At 43.3% G+C, this 21,255-nt stretch overlaps 1 pseudogene; it reads left to right on the top strand.

The window, feature by feature from the left end:
* The first annotated feature begins 291 nt into the window (after positions 1–291).
* On the top strand, positions 292–1,208 carry LOC143773338 (olfactory receptor 1468-like; annotated as a pseudogene).
* The last annotated feature ends 20,047 nt before the right edge of the window (positions 1,209–21,255 follow it).

Genomic DNA, 21,255 nt, shown 5'->3' with positions numbered 1-21,255 from the left:
GAGTGTCTGCTTTTTTATATTGAGACCACCATGGGTCCATTAAAAATAAAATGAAAAATGAGTGAAAATCCCACTGGAGTTTGACTTACATGATTGCCAAAGTCTAAGACATCTGAGAAGTCTGTTTCTAAACATTACAAAATGTTCTGCCTCCTATGTAAATTTGGTCATTTTCATTGTCTTTCAAGTAAAATGTGTTTCTTTCCACCTTGACGGTGACTTTGGATCCTCTACAGATAAGTATATATTGTAAGAAGACGGATTTTCTATTGACATCAGTGCCTGAAAACAATGTGCAATGAGAACCAAACGGCTGTGAAGGAATTTTTGCTGCTGGGTTTTCCTTCTTTGCACAACATAAAGAATCTCTTCTTCTCCCTGGTTCTCCTCATTTACAGCATTATTATATTTGTCAATGTCCTGCTCATCATATTGGTGAAGATAAGTTCCTCTCTACAGCTCCCTATGTATTTCTTTCTACAAAATCTTGCTTTGGCTGACATCTTTCTCACCACCAATGTTGTTCCCAAGATGTTACAAGTTATCCTTTGGGATGTGGTGTCCATACCGTTCTTTGAGTGTATGGCTCAGTTCTACTTCCACAGTGTTGCCGGAATGGTTGAATGTTTCCTCCTCACCGCCATGTCCTATGATCGATATCTGGCCATTTGTTATCCCCTACATTATTTCTCTATTATGAATTTTAGGTTTCAGATACAGTTGGCTGCTTGGTCTTGGACACTGGGGTCATGGTGTTTGAGATGTTCTTTATATGGGACTTGGAGTTTTGTGGATTTAACACTATTGACTTCTTCTTCTGTGACTTTACACCTCTACTTAAACTTTCTTCATCCGATATCACTTCTGTACTTCTCGAAGACTTTATATTCTCTATTCCAGTCATTATCTCACCCTTCATTTTTATTATTGTGACTTATGTCTTTATTATTATCACGATTCTGAAGATGGCCTCCACATATGGGAGGAAGAAGGCATTCTCCACCTGTAGTTCCCACCTTAGTATTGTCTGCACCTATTATGGGACTCTTATTGCTATCTATGTAGTTCCATCAGAAGGAACATCTCTGAATAGGTTCCGATCCTTACTGTACATTCTGTTGACCCCATTGTTTAATCCTGTTATTTATAGCTTAAGAAATCAAGAGATCAAAAATGCAATAGGAAACATTTTTAGAAAAAAATTCTAATTTTCTTTTTTGCTTGTGAAAAATGCCATATTTTCTACTGTTCTTTTGGTAATGTTTGTTTGCGGCATTTCTTGCACAATTATTTTGTTTTTCATATTAAGGAGCCACACATGGAATACTTGCTTTAAAAAAAAAACTCTGGGGAACCAAAAATATGCCAAAATGTGAAATAGCCAACCAATATGCAAATCATTTCATCAGAGAGTCAAGATTAACCTTTTAATGAGCCTGGCAAGATGACTCTGGACAAAGTAACTGCACCAAACATTCCTTTTGCAGAGGTGTTTTAGAGTATTTGCCCCTCATAAGTGCTAAGCAGGAGATCCTTTCCAAAAGCCAAGAAAACACAATGTAGCCTATTTACAATTTTCCACTTGACTTACAGGCAACATATTTCTGCTGCAGTTTATCCTGCAAAAAAAAGTTTTAAAAAAATCAAGAGCAAAACAATGCACAGAAAGCAGAATGGTCAAATCAAACATTAGAGAGAAAAAAATTATGGAAAACCCTAAAATTATATGTTTATTTAAAGAAGATCCACAGATAACGATCAATATTCATCAATGAAAACAATGATGTGGATTGGTGTGGCTGCTGAAAGAAATAGATTGAGCATCAATGTCAGATTTTTAAGGGTTCAATATGTAAGATCCTTACTTACCTAGTAAACAGGTCAGAACCATGGCAATTCACCTGTTCCTGTCAACCGCAGTCTACAAACAGCTATGGTTATAGTCTTATTTAACCCCTTAGTGACAGAGCCAATTTTGAGCTTCATGACCGAGCCAATTTTTACAATTCTGACCACTGTCACTTTTTGAGGTTATAGCTCTAGAACGCTTTAATGGATCCCACTCATTCTGAGGTTATTTTTTTTTTTAAATTATTTAAGTTTTCAAATAACATAAACAAAAATATCAAAAGAATCATGCTCACAAGTACATCTCTGTTATATATAGTTACAAGAGAAAACATGGAGCACTGAAAGCAACAGGAGTTCAGTGCAGATATAGCTTGAAGTAGACAAGTGAGCATAAGAAACATACATCACACTGGTTCAGGCCCGGAAAAGATAGCTTAAGAATTGGATTATTAAACATATAGAATAAGTAAAGGCCATAGGATGTGACGGTAGGAAGTTTTCGCAAGCATTTTATTCATTTCTGGAAGTAAGGAAGGACATGAGGCACATATAGAAGGTAAGTCAGTCAAGAAGGCAGGACAGCCAAGGTGGTGGGCATGGTCACGTCGTTGCATCATAGAACCCCGGAGAAGAGAAAAAAAAAAAGGGGGGGGGGGGAGGGAGAAATCATTTATAGCAATGAATGTCTATATAGGTGAAAATGGGTACCTGGGGGGGTCAAGACCACTCGAATGGGATGAAAATTCAATCCAGGGAAGCCAAGAGTTTTGAAACTTCTCGTGTGAACGAGTTTCCCAACTAGAAAGTTCTTCCAAGCGAAATAAGTCTTGGACCTTTGAGGTCCATTCTTTCAGAGTTGGGGAAGCTGATTGTCTCCAATGTGTGGAAATCAAATGTTTGGCAGCTGCAACTAGTATGGGGAGGAGCTCATGTTTCCCTGGATTAAAAGTTGTGGAAGGGAGGGAAAGTAAAACATCCTGGGGAGTCAGGTCTCGCGACATTAGACCCATGTTATGAAGAGATTTATTGATGTCAGTCCAGAATTGTGTTAGGTCCGGGCAGGACCAAAAGATATGCAGAAGAGTCCCTGTTGATTGGGAGCATCTCCAGCATAATGGGGAGTCCGTTAGCCCAAAGAGGAAAAGTCGCTCTGGGGTTCTGTACCACCTAGAAAGAATTTTAAACGCGTTCTCTTGTAAAAAGATACATCTAGAAAACCTGTGGGAGTTAGCAAGTACCTGTTTAGTTTCTCGGGGGGATAGTGTAATTTTTAATTCTGTCTCCCAGGAAGAGAGATAAAGTGGCTTAAATTTATTTGGGGGTTTTAAGAGATTAGCGTATAACTTAGAAACTAGCTTAGTAATTGGCGATTTCAGCCTAATCAGAAATTCTAGCCATAACCATTCCGTGGGTTGTTTCTCAATTGGTTTGAGTTTCGACATGACATATCGAATATGGTTTTTCTGAAGGAGGTTGGAGGGTTGTTTAGTCGCGTTAGACGGCCAATTGTCGGTGCAATGAATCTGCTTGGACAGAAATTGAGAGATTGTGACATTAGGCAGGGAGTCCCAAAGTCCGAAGGCATCTACGTAGTTAGGGTCTGTTAGCCAGGGAGTAACTTTGAGCGGAATACTATCTAGAAAATGGCACAATGGAGGGCGGTTTGGGATAAGGGTACGTCTAATAGATAAGGTGTTAAAAAGTATGTTGTCGAATTTTTGTTGTGGGGGGATGGTAGATGTCCAGATATACCGATCAGCTCCTTTACCCATAAGGGCCAATTCGAGTTGCGTGTTTAGGTTATCCGGGTTAGGTTTAACTAAGTTTATCCATCTAGCAAGGTGTATTGCTTTTTGATAGGTGCGAAAATCAGGCAAACCGAGACCACCTTCACTTTTGGGTAAAGAGAGGATTCTTAGAGGAAGTCTAGCTTTTTTGTATTTCCACACAAACTGAGAGACCAATTGGTTAATTGAAAGGAAGAAAGAGTTAGGGAGGGTTATAGGGACCATATTCATGATGTAGAAAATTTTAGGAAAGATGTAGGATTTTATAACATTTATCCTACCTATCCAAGATAGATATGGAAGGTCATACTTTTTTAAATCTATTTGTAGGTTGGCAAAGAGGGGAATGTAGTTATACTTATAAAGGGAGGAGGGGTCAGCTGTTAAATAGATTCCAAGGTATTTTAATTTGTCTACGGGCCAGTTAAAGGGGGTGTTCCTTTTTAATATTGAGATATCTGCGGTGCTTGCCGAGATATTTAAAGCTTCTGACTTATTCATATTTATTTTAAAGTTTAGAGATCTCACCAAATTCTGCAAATAATGACATAAGTCTGGGGAAAGATGAACTTGGATTAGTGGTTAGAAGTAGGAGATCATCAGCGAAAGCAGCCACCTTAACCTCTGTCTCGCCCACCTTAAGGCCTTTAATATCAGTGTCTTGCCTTATCCTTTCCTTCAGGGTTTCCATTACCACTATAAAAAGGGAAGGGGAAAGAGGACAGCCCTGTCTGGTGCCATTACGTATTTTAAAAGGCTCCGAGAAGATCCCATTCACCCCGGCTCTAGCAGATGGATCTGCATAAAGGGACATAATGGCGTCTATGAAAGGGGGCGGGAAGGCAAATTTTTGTAATGCGCAAACCATATATTGCCAACTGATCCTGTTGAACGCTTTTTCAGCGTCAGTTGACAGGATGGCCAGCGGCGTCTTAGTCTTCTTAGTGTAAGAAATAGCATGTAGAACTTTTACAGAATTGTCTTTGCCTTCACGGCCTCTCATAAACCCCACCTGGTCAGGGCGGATAATCCCGCTTAATATTTTCTTGATTCTTGAGGCCAATATCTTAGCCAACAGTTTCAGATCCGTATTTAGCAACGATATGGGTCGGTAATTACTGCAGAGGCTGTCATCCCTCCCCTCTTTTGGTATGATGGCAATGTAAGCTTCCAGTGCTTGGCGGGGTGGGGTCATCTGTCCAAAAAAGGAGTTAAAAAGATTTACTAAATGGGGTAGGAGGATGTCAGAGAATTTTTTATAGTATCCTACCGGGAACCCGTCAGGGCCAGGGGATTTACCATTGGGGGTGTCTTTTAAAGTGTCCTCTACCTCTTTTAGTGTAACTTCAGCAAGAAGTGTATCGCAGTCCCTAGGGGAGATTGTCGGGAGAGAGAGAGGGGTCAAGAAATTTTGAATTTTGGTTATGGCTATTGAGCAGTCTTTCATATCCTCAGAGGGGGGGCAGGTTGTAAAGAGATTCATAATATTGGCGGAAAGTCTCAGCAATTTCCTTAGAGTCCACAACTCTCTTGTTAGTCTTAGTGAGAATATGTTTAATGAATTTCTTTTCTTTTTGCTGTTTAAGCAGCTTTGTAGTAAGTTTGCTACTCCTGTTTCCATGCATGTAGAAGCGATGTCTGCAATACATGAACAGTTTTGCTGATTTCACGTTTAGCAGATCTTTGAGTTTGTTGCGGAGGGAAATAAGTTCTTGAAGAGACTCACTCGATCCAGTAGTTTTATGGCTGCGTTCTGATAAGTTAATTTGGTGTAAAAGAGACTGAATCTCTTTATCTCTCTGCTTTTTGATGTACGAACTTAAAGAGATAAGTTCCCCCCTGAGGACGGCTTTATGTGTTTCCCAGATGATGGGAGAGATATGCCCAGTGTTAATATTTTCATCAAAGAATCGAGAAATAAAGGTTTTTAAGCTGTTCACATGTTTTGGATTGTCAAGCAGTGATTCATTTAGTCGCCAGGTCATGGTAGCTCTAGGTAAGGTGGAGATTAGTATCTCCAGGAAAATAGGTGCGTGATCCGAAATTGTAATTTCTCCAATACGGGAAGATTTGATTAAGTGTAGAGTGCGAGATTGCACAAGTAAATAATCAATATGGTATGAATTATGTGGAGGCGAAAAAAAGGTGTAATCTTTTGTGGTGGGAAAAAAGTTACGCCAAGGATCAACTAATTTAAGAGATCTTAGTTTATTTAGGAATTTTTGTCTCGATTTCTGGGGTATGGGGGAGGAACCACTGGAGGCATCTATACTTGGTTGAAACGTTAAGTTTAGGTCGCCCCCCATGATCAATAACCCTTCCTGGAAAAGACAAAGGGTATCTAGAGTTCTAATGAGCCATTGAGTTTGGTTGGTGTTGGGAGCGTATAGATTGGCTAGGGTAATTTTCGTGTTGGCCAATAGACCCTTTACAAAAATATATCTGCCCTCCGAATCTGCCAAACTGTCCCCGAATGTGAAGGGAATTCCCTTTTTAAGCGCTATACTCACACCTTTAGAAGCAGAGGAGGAGCAACTATTATACCAAGTGGGGAAAGAAGAGAATGACACATTCGGAGCTCTACCTATTTTAAAGTGTGATTCTTGTAGAAACACTATTTGTGCAGATTGTTTCTTCAGCAATGAAAGGGTTTGATTGCGCTTCGCGGGGGAATTGAGGCCTTTCACGTTAAAGGATGCCACCGTGATCGAACCCACATCAGACCCACCTTCAGCCATCAGTCCTGTCCTCAAGGTCCTCCGTCACACCATAGAGCCTGAAAAAACAATATAACAAGGTAAATAACCAACTTTGTACATTATAGTACTCGCCCATCGCAGGGGGGTATAAAGACCCAAACATGAGCAAGGTTTGTTCAAGTGGTGATCTTTAGAAAAAAGATTACTGAAAAATCAAAACGGAAAATGGGGAATTATTCCCGAAAAACCTGTAAAATCAAAAGTAGAGAAGAAAATAATACCAAGATAAACAACAGGAGGAGACTTCTCGACTCTATATAAGTCTGTCTCCAATTCAGGCGAGAAAAGACCTAGTGAAAAATAGTATTAACGGCAATGAATTACGCCTATCCATGGCAGTCTATCAAATATAATCCAGCATTTTCGCTTTAAAGAGTTCAGGTGGGATGATTTTTTGAGACGGTCTTCTTTGATTTTGGGGAGGCATGTTTCCTCTTGACAATCCACTCCTGTGGTTTTGACAGCTGGGGGAGGCTCCAACCTGTGTCAACTGGCATCCAGGAAGGAATGTCTATTGGAGCAATATCGAGAGCTTTCCAGGCGTCTTCCAGGTCAGCAGGGGAGCGTATTGTAATCTGGCGATTCCCTAATGTAATAGCAAACCGAACGGAAAAAGCCACTTATATAACAATCCTTTTGCTCTCAGTTCTGTCAGAAGGGGTTTGAGAATTTGCCTCTTTGCGAGGGTGGATGGGGCCAGATCCTGAAAAATTTGAAGCTGAGAGCCTTCATATAAGAGACTGTCTTTCTCCTTTGCGTTAGCTAGAATGGCTGCAGTGTCTACAAAACTCAGGAGGCCGCATATGACATCTCTTGGAGGATCGTTCTGTTTAGGTCTAGGTTTAAGAGCACGGTGAACTCTTTCGATGACAATTGTGTCGGCCCTCTCTTTGCCAAGAAGGTTAGAAAAAATTTCTCTGGAAACCTTGTCTAGGGATTCACGAGCAAAGGACTCAGGAATACCTCTCATTCTGATATTCTTTCTCCTGCTGCGATTTTCCTGGTAATCTGTTGCCAGTAGAGCTGTGTTTAGCTGGTGTTGTTGAAGAAGTTGGTCTTGTAGGCAAGTTATTGTTTCTGTCGCTTCCACATTAGCCACTTCCAAGGTCTCCACTCTCTGTCCCATTTGTTGTATGTCGGCTCGGAAGCCAGCTATTTCCTCCAAGAGTGGTTGCATGCTCTGAGCCATCAGCTTTTTCATAAAGGCTCTGGAGATTGGCACAGAGTCCTCCACAGTAGATTCGCACTCAGAACCCTCTCCACTAGAGTCTGTGTTTTCCAAGTTGTCAAGGGAGATAGCCCTTTTAGGCGCTTTTTTTTTAAGGAGCTTGGGTTGCATCAGGTCTCTTTTTGAGATATTTATCAAGGTCACCATGTGTGTTGCGTTTCTGGCTTTCTGTTAAAGCTTTAATCGAACTTTTTTCACGCTCTTTATTTGATTTACCTATGTTGAAGCTTCTGAAAGCGTGATATGCGATGATCACCACTTGAACATTCAGAGAGAGATCAGTTATTCATTTATTTGTGTAAGGTGATTCTCTTGAGTTTGTCAAGAGATGTCACCCCAATGTTGAGCTGTTTTAAAGTCTATAACAACTAAGTAGAATTATGCAAAGACAAAGAAAAAAAAAAAAAGAAATAAAAATTAACTGAAAAAGGATTAAGAATTAGATGAGGACTTCTATTGTGTGTCCACTGTTGAAATATTTCAAAAATCTATAAAAACTAAATAGAATTATGGAAAGAAAAGGAAAAAAAAAAGGAATAAAAATAAACTGAAAAGGGATGAGATCTGGAAAAGTCTTCCATTAAGCCACCACTAGGTGGCAGTGAAGTACCATGTAATGGCTCATTTTGTTTAAGGCCCATTCCGCAGATGGATTTTTATCTTCAATATTGCGTGAGACAGTTTATTACGATGTAAGGCACAGATTGCAGGAGAGTTAAAATAAAGGTATGATTATCCTTTACAAAGTGGCTATAATATGCTCACCATAAAAGAAATAAAAGCTAATCTGTTATGTCCCCGTTAAATGGTAGTGTAGTGTCTCAAAAGGAGTCTCTTCTCTTTATTGCAGGGGGACCACAAATCACAGCAATCCCTGTTTATCGTTGCTATCAGTCTCACAGCTGGCCTCCCATAGCCCCTGGGGGCAGAGAGTGAATTTGATGAGGCCTAGATCGCAACAAGCCTCTCATGCGTCTACTATATTTCCACAGTTGGCCTCCCACAGCCCCAGGGGGTAAAGAATGACTCTAGCGAGTCTGTGTTAATGGCGTCTGATATAGGGGCCCAGTAGCCGTCTCAGCTTTGCAGCAGTCTTTCCCCGGCACGACTGCCGCGCAGGTTACCTTTAGGGGATTTCCCAGGAGCTGGTTAGCTGGGCAGCAGAGCCGGGAGAGCGACGTCTGGGAACTTCCCTCCACCGCCAGACAGCAACGGGATGGGCAGGCGACAACAGAAGAGTGGCTCTCCACCCACAGTCAGCCTCTGTGGATGCAGCGCTGAATCGGGCAAAAGGCAGCCCGGCAGGAGGCGACCTCAGAGCGTCCAGCAGCCAGGTGAGTGGACGCCGCACAGGGTCTCACGCCTCGGGGTCGCAACAAAGATGGCGGCCGAGAGAGGCAGCCGCGGGAAAACACCGCCAACAGAATCGCGGTCCTCGCCCCTCACGGGATCCCCCACCACACCGAAGCCCCGGGAGGCGCACCTCCAATCTCCAGGTACGCAGAAGGGAGGGATGTTGCTTTTGGTGAGGGGAGAGTATCACAGCGCCCAGCTATGAGAAGGCGGACCGGAGGTGGCTCTGACTAGGCCCCAGACTTGCCTTAAGGCCTCAAGTTCTTGCAGCGTCTGTAGTGAAAAAATAAGCGATCAATATAGCACAACAATGCTTCCAGGGACTGAGGGCAGGCCAATGGTTCCTTCAGGTGTAATGGATTGGACCTTTATATTATGAAAAACGGAAGATTGTGGTGTCCAGCAGAGGAGCACAGGGAAAGCACGTCCTGATCCTTCAGCAGCTGGCCACGCCCCCCTGAGGTTATTTTTTCATGACATATTGTACTTCATGTTAGTGGTAAAAATCTATTCTAATCTATTGTTTTTGTGGTTTTTGCTCCTCAGCATCTTCGGCTGCTCGATGTTTGGAGGTGGATCGATATTTATGACAAAAAATGGAAATTTGGCAAAAATTTTGAAAATTTAGCAGCTTTCAAAATTTAAATTTTTTTGCCCACACAAAATAGTTAATAGATAACATTTACCACATGTGTACTTTACATCAGTACAATGTTGGAAACATATATATATATGACGTTATAAGGGTTAAAAGTTGACCAGTGATTTATCATTTTTCCAACAAAATGTACAAAACTATTTTTTTAGGGACCACCTCACATTTGAATAGAGTTTGGGGGTAAATATGACAGAAAATAAGCAAAACTGACACCATTCTAAAAACTGCACCCCTCATGGTGCCCAAAACCACATTCAAGAAGTTTATTAACCCTTCAGGTGCTTCATGAAAACTAAAGCAATGTGGAAGGAAAAAAATTACTTTTTTCGCAAAAAATTGACTTCAGACCCAAACTTTTATTTTCACAAGGGTATCAGGAGAAAATGGATAACAAAATTTGTTGTTCAATTTCTCCTGAGTACTCCGATACCCCATGTGTGGGGGAAATCCACTGTTTGGGTGCATGGCAGGGCCCACAAGGGAGGGAGCACCATTTCACTTTTGAATGCAAAATTGTCTGGAATCGATGGCAGCAACATGTTGCATTTGGAGACCAATAATGTGCCTAAACAGTGGAAACCTCCCAATTCTAACTCCAACCCTAACACAGCCCTAAACCCAACCCTAACCCCAACACACCCCTAACATAAACCCTAATCTCAACCCTAACCCCAACTCTAACTCCATCCCTAAACCCAAAACCACTTTAACCCCAACACAACCTAAACCCCAACTCTTCCTCAACCCTAAACACAACCCTAACACAACTGTCAATCTAGCTCTAAACCTAACCCTAACCCTTAGTTCAAAGAATGGAAAAATTCTAAATTGTATTATTTTTATCTACCTAAGAGGGTGATAAAAGGGGGTTTGGTTTACTATTTTTTTTTATCACTGTGATAGAGTCTATCACAGTGATCAAAATGAACCAATAAGAAAAATCTCCTATCGTTGCAAGCTTGTAGATCTCAGTGGGCACACTGCGCATGCGTCCAACATTTTTCTCAGGAAGATGGCGTTGAGGGCAGTGGGATGAAGCAGGAGGATGTGGGGATGGCGGAGGTACCGGGGGGTTTGGTGGATCACATTTTTCTCTCCTCTAGTATGCTAGATCATATCAGAGGAGAGAGAAATGAATGGAAAATCAGTGAATAATAGCGATAACATGACAGGGGACTGTAAAAACCAACCCGAATCATGTTTTCTGGGGTTTCAGCTATCCCCGGTAGTAAAGACCCTGGAGATTTTCCGACGCTGGGGAGGAGCTATACCATTATTTCTCAGCACTGCTAAAAAGTGGTGCTTAGGAATAACTACTATTAACTGCAGCCCTTAAAAGGCATATCGGCGGTCGTTAAGAGGTTTCGTTAATAATAATAATCTTTATTTTTATATAGCGCTAACATATTCCGCAGCGCTTTACAGGTTGCACACATTATCAAAAGATCTGAAAAAAAAACAAGTTTAATTAGCTTTAAAAAGAGTTTAAAATTAGTCCATCTTCTTCGTACAAAAAATGAAGACTTGTGCCACCATACTTGTTATTACGGTTTACCATTGACCCTGTTGTCATGAAGATGTTACTTTTACAAAAAACTCTATGAGCACCTTATTTCCTGCATGGAGTGCTCCATAGAAAATAAAGTTCTTATTTACCCACCACTAAAGTACGATGGGTGAAATAGAATAATCTGTGCAGCACCAGAAAGTGTCTGGCCACTGTTAGGAACCAAGTAGGGGTGAGTAGCATTTGCTGCCCTACTATTTAAAGATGAATACAAAAGATCATTCACTCAGTTACAGTCTGTACTGATGTCAGAGTAGTTTGCGCTAGCCGGAGGAGATCATCCCACCATTACTGAGAAAGGGTGACAATTGACCTACAGAAGGGAGAAGAATGACCTATTCCTGTGAGTGGAACATCCTCACAAAAATTACTGAATTGAATAGAGGTATGTAGCCTGCGTACAAACTCCTCAACAACTTCATCTTTACCCAGGCACAGTCTATGTGTCATGACTATTAAAACACTGCATATTCTATCTCAGTGCTCAGTTCAGCCCTCAGTCTTGCTCTTCACTAGTGATGAGCGAGTATACTCATTGCTTGGGTGTCCCAGAGCACGCTCGGGTGATCTCCAAGTATTTGCATGTACTCGGAGATATAGTTTTCCTCTCCTCAGCTGCATGATTTACGGCTGCTAGACAGGCTGAATACATGTGAGGAATCCCTATTTGTTAAGGAATTCCCACATGTACTCAGGCTGTCCAGCAGCCGTAAATCATGCAGCTGAGGAGAGGAAAACAAAATCTCCCAGCATTAACAAATACTCGGAGATCACCCGAGCAACAATGCTATTCGCTCATCACTACTCTTCACCTTAAGGTCTTTGCTCCCCTCTGCTGTGATAATTTATGCCTTCTTCTAAAGGTGAAGGCCTCCTTTGGCTGGATTACTGTAGCTCAAGTTGGAGCTTTGTACAAGCTCCTCTGTGGCACTCACTAAGCCCTGGGTTACCAATAGATAAGTGATCACTCACCCCCACTGCAAGCTAGCTGTGACTCAGACATTCTCTCCACCCATTCCCATATACATTCTTGTTCTGTTTCTATGCTCTGCCTGCTCATGTCTGACCTATTCTGGTAGCAAACAGGAAACTTTCATATTGTCTGTGCACTCTCAAGGGTGTGACCTCAATCTGTCCTCTTACCCGGTGGTGTCACCAGAAACTTAATGCTTGAACAGAAAGGAATCCTCACTCCTAATGACAGGCATCTGTCAGGCAATAGCTAACATAGGCATTTCAATTCCTCACATCACTCATGCTGTAATATTACATCTGTTAAAGCACCAAACTATGACTTGTGGCAGCAAAATAGGCAACTTTGAAAACAAAGTTATATCTCTACAGTAAAGGGGACAGAGGAAACCTATTGTAATATCAAAGGAACTAACCTAACTGTCCCTGTAGATCTGTTGGTGTAAGGGTATGTGCACACGTCCGGATTTCTTGCAGAAATTTCCTGAAGAAAACCGGAAATTTTCTGCAAGAAATCCGCTTTTTTTTTTTGCGTTTTTTTTGCGTTTTTTTAGCATTCTGCAAGCGTAATTAGCTTGCAGAATGCTAAAGTTTTCCAAGCGATCTGTAGCATCGCTTGGAAAACTGACTGACAGGTTGGTCACACTTGTCAAACATACTGTTTGACAAGTGTGACCAACTTTTTACTATAGATGCTGCTTTTGCAGCATCTATAGTAAAAGATAGAATGTTTAAAAATAATAAAAAAAATAAAAAAAATGCTTATACTCACCCGCAGACAGCTGATCTCCTCACCGGCGTCCGTTCCGTATAGATGGTGTGCGCGCAGGACCTTCCATGACGTCACGGTCACGTGAGCGGTCACATGACCGATCTCAACCAATCACAGGACCGTGACGTCATCGGCAGGGTCCTTCACCGCACACCAGCTACAGGAACCGAACGGCAGCGTGCAGCGGTGAGGCGGGAACACTGCGGGGGACATCGAGGGTGAGTATAGGACTATTTTTTATTTTAATTCTTTTATTTTTTACCAATTATATGGTGCCCAGTGCGTGGAGGAGAGTCTCCTCTCCTCCACCCTGGGTACCAACCGCACATAATCTGCTTACTTCCCGCATGGTGGGCACAGCCCTGTGCGGGAAGTAAGCAGATCAATGGACTCCTAGGTGTGCGGAATCCCTGCAATTCCACATTTTTAATGAACATGTTGCTTTTTTTTCCGCGATGCGATTTTTTCGCGGAAAAAATCGCAACATTTGCACAAAAAATGCGGAATACACTGTAAATAATAGGAGGCATATGTTAGCGTTTTTTTCGCGTTTTTATCATGTTTTTATAGCGAAAAAACGCGAAAAAAACGCTAAAAATCCTGAACGTGTGCACATGGCCTAAGATGTATCTTGGAAGATTCTGGAAACCCCAAGCTTACTGTCTCCATGAGTAAAGACGTTGAAGTGTCCTCTGTGCGCCCTGCATTCTTTCACAGTGCCTGAAAAAGGTCCTATTACACATTTATTTTCATAGTTATTGGGATGCCCCCAGGCATGAAGCACCTTGCGTGTAGATGGTGGTACTGGGGAAACGAGACAGAACTACAAGATGCCCTGTGGGAAGGGTACAGGAATCTCACCGTAGCTTAGGCATGGCCACAGCAAGCAGCCCGGAGAAGAGGCATGTAGTTTTGCTGTGGAAGTTGAGTACCATAAAAATAAATAATGTGTTGGAGGTGTAAGAATAGTTATTAAGAATTATTATTTTATTTTTAATGCAGCATTGATTCTATAGTGCAGTACATGAAAGAAGGGTTACATACATATAACATGTCTAAAATAAAAGTGAACAGACTGGTACAGAGGGGAGAGGTCTCTGTTCTCGTGGGCTTACAATCTACAAGGCAATGTGGAAGGAGAAGCTAAGTTGATAGGTTTCAGCAGGGCCAGTGATGATGGCTTGGAAGCAGGGTCATTGCAGGCTGTAAGCTTTCTTGAACACATGAGTTTTCAGGTTCTCTCTGAAAAGTTCGGAATGTTGGCACAATCATGGAATTCCATAGGACGATCAGGAGAAGTCTTGGTGGAGATTGGGTGATGATCATATAAGAGCAGAGAAGATCTTGAGAGGACAAGAGGTTATGTGTGGGGAGGTATCGGGAGATTAGCTTGGAGATGTAGGGAGGAGACAGATTGTGGATGGCATAGTAAGAGTTGAGTGTGCTTGGAGACGTGTCAAATGGCTCTGGTTTTCTGATGCAGACTGACTAAGAGACTAAAGTGCTGACCTAGTTCCACAGGAAAAGATGGTGGCTCTATCCAAGATGATCAATTTTAGGGCTAAGTTCCATCCAGCGTATAAATAATTATCTAATTTTTAGACATAAAGATTAATAATTTTTCATCTGTATTGTCATTATGACACCCTTATGGCATCCACATGAAATTTGTTTTTATATATCAGAAGTTAAAATAATTTACAAAACCAAAATTTAAAATAGCAACACATCCATGAAAATTCGATGCTTGTAGGTTGATCCATATAGAATTCACTTTTTTTACACACCAATAGATATGTATGGCCAAGTCTCATGTGAAATATAATAGAGACTAGCGCCTGCTAAGATTTTGTTTCTAGTTTGATATTATGCACAAGAGACAAAATGGTTATCTGGAATTAAATATCTCTGCATTGTGCTGTCTATGTCATGTCTGTTTTTCCCATGATAACTGCAAGTATGGTCATGTGAACACTGACTAATTAAGAGTTATTTGTCTGAGAAAGAGCTATCAAATAATATGACCTACCAGAAAAGAGGCCACATGTGTACAAAGAGGACGGAGTGGTGCTCATCCAGTCTGTCTCTATCAGTCCTCTTGATTCTTTGTGTTCAGTTATAGGCCATGCATGAGGTATCAGGGTCTGGCACAACAATTACAGCTTGGAATTGAAGTTTCACTTAAGATGAGGTGGCTAAGAGAGTGGTGTAAGCCTTCTTAGCTGGGAACACAGATACCTCCGTCAACAGCTCAATGTTTTTTTTATTCCAGCCACATTCAGATGGTACAAACATCAATTTTATACACTACTATTAGCATAAAATTGTATGGATACTAAAACAGTTAATTGACTGATCAATTGACCCATAGTAGAACATTTTATAATGACACATCAGCAATCAGCAATACACCATGCATGTAGTATCAGGGTCTGGCCCAGCAGAGTGAGGAATTGAAGTTTCAATTATGATATGATGGCTAAGGGAGCGGTGTAAGTCTTCTTTGCTAGGAGCCCTGATACCTCATGCAACAGATCAATTTTTTCCCACCCAATCTCAGGTGGCACAAATATCAGCTTGGTAGATCACTAATGTTAGAAAGTGTTAGGGCTAGCAGAATGCACCAAATAATTAGGAAGATGGTATAATGTGCGTTCGCAGCCCTGGGTCCACCGTGCAGAAATGGAACCTGCTGCTGAATAATGATGGACTATAGGGCAGTATAATGTGGATACACACACGGGTTAGCTTCACCCGGAGAAGGAAGTGAACTCTGTTGCGTCACAGGGCCTCAGTACCGCACAAAGAGCGCAAGCAGAGAATCACAGAACTCTATCCCATAACTCAGGGAAAGAGTTCCTCTAGACCTCTTACTTTCGACACCGCTACTTGGGTGCCAGAGTAAACGGAAACAATAATTAAATGCACAAGAGTGCGTGCAGTGCCGCTCTGGCGGATGCCACTAGCCACCCAGACTTGGGTCAGGAAAGCACTATATTAGCGCACGGCGCCGTACTGGTGGTCACTGCAATAGGACACAATATCGTTTGTTAGTTGCAGATAGCACAGTCGGGCGCTAGATAGCATGCATCCACCATTCGCAAGCAATCAACAACACTAGGAAGGGGGATGATTAATGAGCGACTGTCACACATCTACACACACACGTTTTCAAGTATACACTAGCGCATGGCCGAGCGGCCATGCGAACCTTTTATAGCATCTGTGCAACGGGACCTTTCAGATGATCCAATAGGAGCCACAACAGGACCTGAGCATGTGACCCCCGACCTCCAATTGGAGGTCGTTCCGTGGGCATGCTCAGTGTGGGAAAAGCAGGACTTGGTCCAAGAAAGGACTGCTCACTGCTGATCAGTGCTGGCTACAAAGGCAGAGCCTGGAAGGGCAGCAGTAACCAGTTGCACAGTATCAGCTTGAGCCAGATGCTGGGACAGACGTCTCGACTGAGCAGACTCCACTGCGGCTGGAGAAAAATGGGAGACCGCAGTGGAGATGGTTCGAGATTCCCCCTGTACAGAGGAGGGAACTTGATAAATGACATTACTCCCATCCTAGAGCCCCCCCTCCTTGGACCTCGCTACGCTCGAAGGCAGCAATGAGCTGTGGAGCTCGAATGTGCTCAGCAGTCTCCCAGAACCTGTCCTCTGGGCCATAAACCTTCCAATCAACTAAATAAAATATTTTACCCTGTACCACCTTACACCCCAAGATAGCATTTACCTTGTATTCAACCGTAGATGAACCAGATGTCCTGGCAGATGACTCGGAAAATCGAGACATGTGTACAAGCTTTAAGAGGGGCACATGAAAGGTGTCAGTGATACCTAGACGTGGAGGAAGGGCCAGATGGTAGACCACATGGTTAACCTGTTCCAGGACCTTGAAGTGGGTCAAGTAGCAAGGTGCAAACTTAGTGGACTTAACTTACAGCCTGATGTTACGGGTGGAGAGCCACACTAAATCGCCAGGAGCAAAGGTTAGAGCAGGGCGCCGATGTGCATTGGCGGAGGACCTCATTCTCTCCTTGGAGGCCCGGATGGCATCCTGAGTGCGATCCCAAATGTCCCGTGCCTCCACAGCCCAGTCTGCCACCCTGGAGTCAGTGGAATACACAGGCATAGGCACAGGAACCCACGGATGCTGACTGTAGTTAAGGAGGAATGGGGTCTGCCCAGTGGAGTCGGCTATGGCATTGTTCAGTGCAAACTCCGCCCATGGTAGCAAGGATGCCCAGTCATCCTGCCTGGCTGAAACAAAATGTTTCAGATATGTGACCAAGGTCTGGTTGGCCCTCTCTACCAATCCATTCATCTCGGGATGGTATGCTGAAGAGAGATTCAACTCGATGCTGAATAGACGACAAAGCTCTCTCCAGAACCGAGACGCAAACTGGGGACCCCGGTCACTGCCAATTTTGTCCGGCATACCGTGCAGGCGGAAAATGTGTTTTATAAACAACTCTGCCAAGGCCCGTGCAGTAGGTAGCCATGGAAGCGGCACCAAGTGCACCATTTTAGAAAAATGGTTGGTGATTGCCCAAATGATGGTGCAGCCACGGGACTTGGGTAAGTCTACCACAAAGTCCATCCCAACGATCTCCCAGGGCCTGTCTGCAACCAGCAGGGGATAAAGTAACCCAGCTGGCCATTGTCAAGGAGACTTATTCTTGACACAGGAGACACATGCCGAATATAGTTTCCGTTGTCATGGGCCATATGCAGCCACCAGTATGTCCTCGCCAGAAGCTCAGATGTCCTTTTGGTCCCAAAGTGTCCACCGACCCTGGACGAGTGAGCCCAAGAGAGAACCTCCGGTCGCAAATTTGATGGCACAAAGTCTTGGCCGGGGGCACAGACTCTAGCAAAACCGGAGTCATGGTCCTCAGGCTCTCAGAAGGGACAATAATTTGAGGTTCCTCCTCCTCCTCCGCTGATGACACTACGGAGCGGTAGAGAGCGTCGGCAAGAATGCTCTTCTCCCCAGAGAGAAAATGGAGGGTGAAATGGAGCGGGAGAAGAACAGGGACCATCTGGCCTGGCGAGAATTTAGCCGCTGGACAGTCTGTGTATAGACAAAATTCTTGTGGTCGGTTTAAACTTGGAGGGGAAAAAGAGCCCCCTCCAGGAGGTGTCTCCACTCCGAGAAAGCCAACTTCATGGCTAGGAGCTCCCTGTCCCCGATGGAATAATTCATCTCTGCCGGTGTGAAGGTCTTAGAGAAAAAGAAGCAAGTATGCTTCCGACCTTGAGCATCCTTTTGAAATAGGACTGCTCCAGCACCAACAGATGAGGCATCCACCTCCATTATGAAAGGTTTATCTACATCAGGGTGATGTAGAATGGGAGCGCTAGCAAATTGGGACTTAATAGAGAGGAAGGCCTCGGAGACCTCCTTCGACCACAATTTGGGATTTTCTCCCTTTTTGGTGAGGGCAACCAAGGGAGCTACCAAAGTTGAGAAGTGGAGAATGAACTGGCGATAGTAATTAATGAACCCCATAAAGCGCTGCACCACTTTGAGAGAATTGGGTTCCTGCCAGTCCATCACAGCCTGTAGCTTGGCAGGATCCATAGCCAATCCCTGGGTGGAGATGATATAGCCAAGGAAAGGCAAGGACTGCTACGCGACCAATCAGAAGCCGCGACGTCATCTGTTGTGAATTCCGTTTTTGGGCTCCCTCCTGTGGTTGTAAATGGTACTTTTGTGAGTTCTGCCCTTGGGCTCCCTCTGGTGGTTTCGAGTGGAACTGCTGCTCCTTGAGTTTAGCTGTAGCAGCTGCTTTCACTGATCGTCTCTCCTGGCCTTGCTATTTAACCTGGCTCTGGTCTTCAGTTCATGCCAGCTGTCAATGTTTTCTGGGTTGGATTCAGATCTCTCCTTGGATTTCTCTTATGGCCTGTCCATTTCAGCAAAAGATAAGTTTTTGCTAGTTCTTGTTGTCCATTTACTGTGGACTTTATTGCTCAGCTCATGTAATGTTTCTTTTTGTCCAGCTTGTCATTATGATTTATTCAGGCTAGCTGGAAGCTCTGGGGAAGCAGATTTGCCCTCCACACCGTGAGTCGGTGTGGAGATCATTTTTGTAAACTCTGCGTGAATTTTTAGTTTTTAATACTGACCGCACAGTAACCTTTCCTATTCTGTCTATTTAGATTAGTATTGGCCTCCTTTGCTAAAATCTGTTTTCATTTCTGTGTATGTCATTTCCCTCTCCACTCACAGTCAATATTTGTGGGGGGCTATCTTTCCTTTGGTGGTTTTCTCTGAGGCAAGATAGCTTTCTGTTTCCATCTTTAGGGGTAGTTAGTTCTCAGGCTGTGACTAGGTGTCTAGGGAGAGACAGGAACATCCCACGGCTATTACTAGTGTTGGTGTTAGGATTAGGAACTGCGGTCAGTATAGATGCCACCTCCTCAGAGCTCGTCCCATGTTGCTCTTTAACCACCAGGTCATATCAGTGTTGCTCCTTAACCACCAGGTCATAACAGTCATCTAAGGTCTTTCAAGTGAGCATTCTTAAGAACAAAGGCTCCCGGTTACGGCGGTAAAGTCCAGGGGCCGCCGGAGAGGTGAGTATATCCCTATTTTTTATTTTAATTCTTTATTTTACACATTGATATTAGTGTTGAGCGATACCTTCCGATATAGGAAAGTATCGGTATCGGAAAGTATCGGCCGATACCGGCAAAGTATCGGATCTCGCCGATTCCGATACCCGATCCCAATGCAAGTCAATGGGACGAAAATATCGGAATTAAAATAAACCCTTTCTTTCATTGTAGGTTCATTCTACATGAAGGAAAACAACTAAGAATAATGTAGGATGTATTGGGGGAGGTGGCGGAGACATTAAAGGCATAGAGGTTTAGCCCAATCAAATAGAATAGCAGGAATTTTAATTTTTTTTAAAGACGTTCGGAGTTACAAAGATATTGACTATGTTAAGATTTTTTTTTATTTTGTCAGATATTGATGTTTCACTACTTCCACGCCCTTCACCTTCTTTTTTACTTCTCCGACACTTTCTTCTTCATCATCCTCAGCAGCAGCATCTTTGACATCAACTTCTTCTTCACCTTATTCATCTTCTTCTTCATCTTCTACCTATTATTTTTTGTTACATTTTTCATATTCTTTTTATTTAACTATTATTCTTCTTCATTTTCAAGTTCTTCATCAAATTCTTATTTGTGACAGGCATTCCCGTAGTTGTTATCTATAAAAGTTTGAAGATTACACCTTCCGTTCTGCCTGTCACAAAAGAGTTACATTTGTCCGCGTTCAGTTTGGCCTGCAGCATCAGGCTTTATCCAGGGGCACCACGAGGAGGAACGGACTCACCCCCATACACTGCTTAGTCTTCTTCTGCTTATAATTTAGATAATATCTTTTGCTCTTATATTTAGTGTTATGCTTAATGTTCTTCTGCTCTTTGTTCTGCAGCCTCTTGTTCTTCTGCTTCTCGGTCTCCCATGTCATCGTCGTCGTCTCCAGGGTCGTCGTCATCTCAGTGGTTGTCGTCTCTGGTGTCGTCGTCATCTTAGGGGTGGTCTTCCGGGTCATCGTCTTTAGGGTCTTGTACTTGGAAATGTAGCAGAAGGTACAAGAAGGCTGAGAAAATGCCGAGAAACAGCTGATGGAACTGGAACTCGGATGGCTACCCGAAGGTCCAAGAGCCAATGTAACTACCGAGGACCAGCTGACGTTACTGGAACCCGGTTACTAAGCAGGAGGTACCCGTGCCTGAAAGCACTACCAAGGACCACCTGACGTTGGTGGAACTCGGATACCCAGAGGGAGGCACCTAAGCCAAAGGCTCTGACCGGAACCAGCTGACGGTACTGGAACCAGGATGGGGAGCAGAAGGTACAAGAGCAAAAGACACTGCCGAGAACCAGCTGACAGTACTGGAACCCGGATGGGTAGCCAAAGGTCCAAGAGCCAATGGAACTACCGAGGACCAGCTGACGTTACTGGAACCCGGTTACTAAGCAGGAGGTACCCGTGCCTGAAAGCACTACCAAGGACCACCTGACGTTGGTGGAACTCGGATACCCAGAGGGAGGCACCTAAGCCAAAGGCTCTGCCCGGAACCAGCTGACGGTACTGGAACCAGGATGAGGACCTATTCAAGCTGGTCTTTTTAGAGCCCCAACTAGTGGTGTTGGAGCAAATGGTCAGCAGGGGGAGCAGAGTGTAGGCCGAAGCCTGCACTGGAGGCATTTGGAGGTCTGTTGTGTCTGCGTGGCATTTGCAGGACACGATGCCAGCTACACAGCAGGGGAAC

Source organism: Ranitomeya variabilis, chromosome 5 (assembly GCF_051348905.1).
Source record: "Ranitomeya variabilis isolate aRanVar5 chromosome 5, aRanVar5.hap1, whole genome shotgun sequence".
Classification (NCBI taxonomy): Eukaryota; Metazoa; Chordata; class Amphibia; order Anura; family Dendrobatidae; genus Ranitomeya; species Ranitomeya variabilis.
The sequence above is the reverse complement of the archived record's forward strand: the minus strand, read 5'-3'. Positions and strand labels throughout refer to the sequence as shown.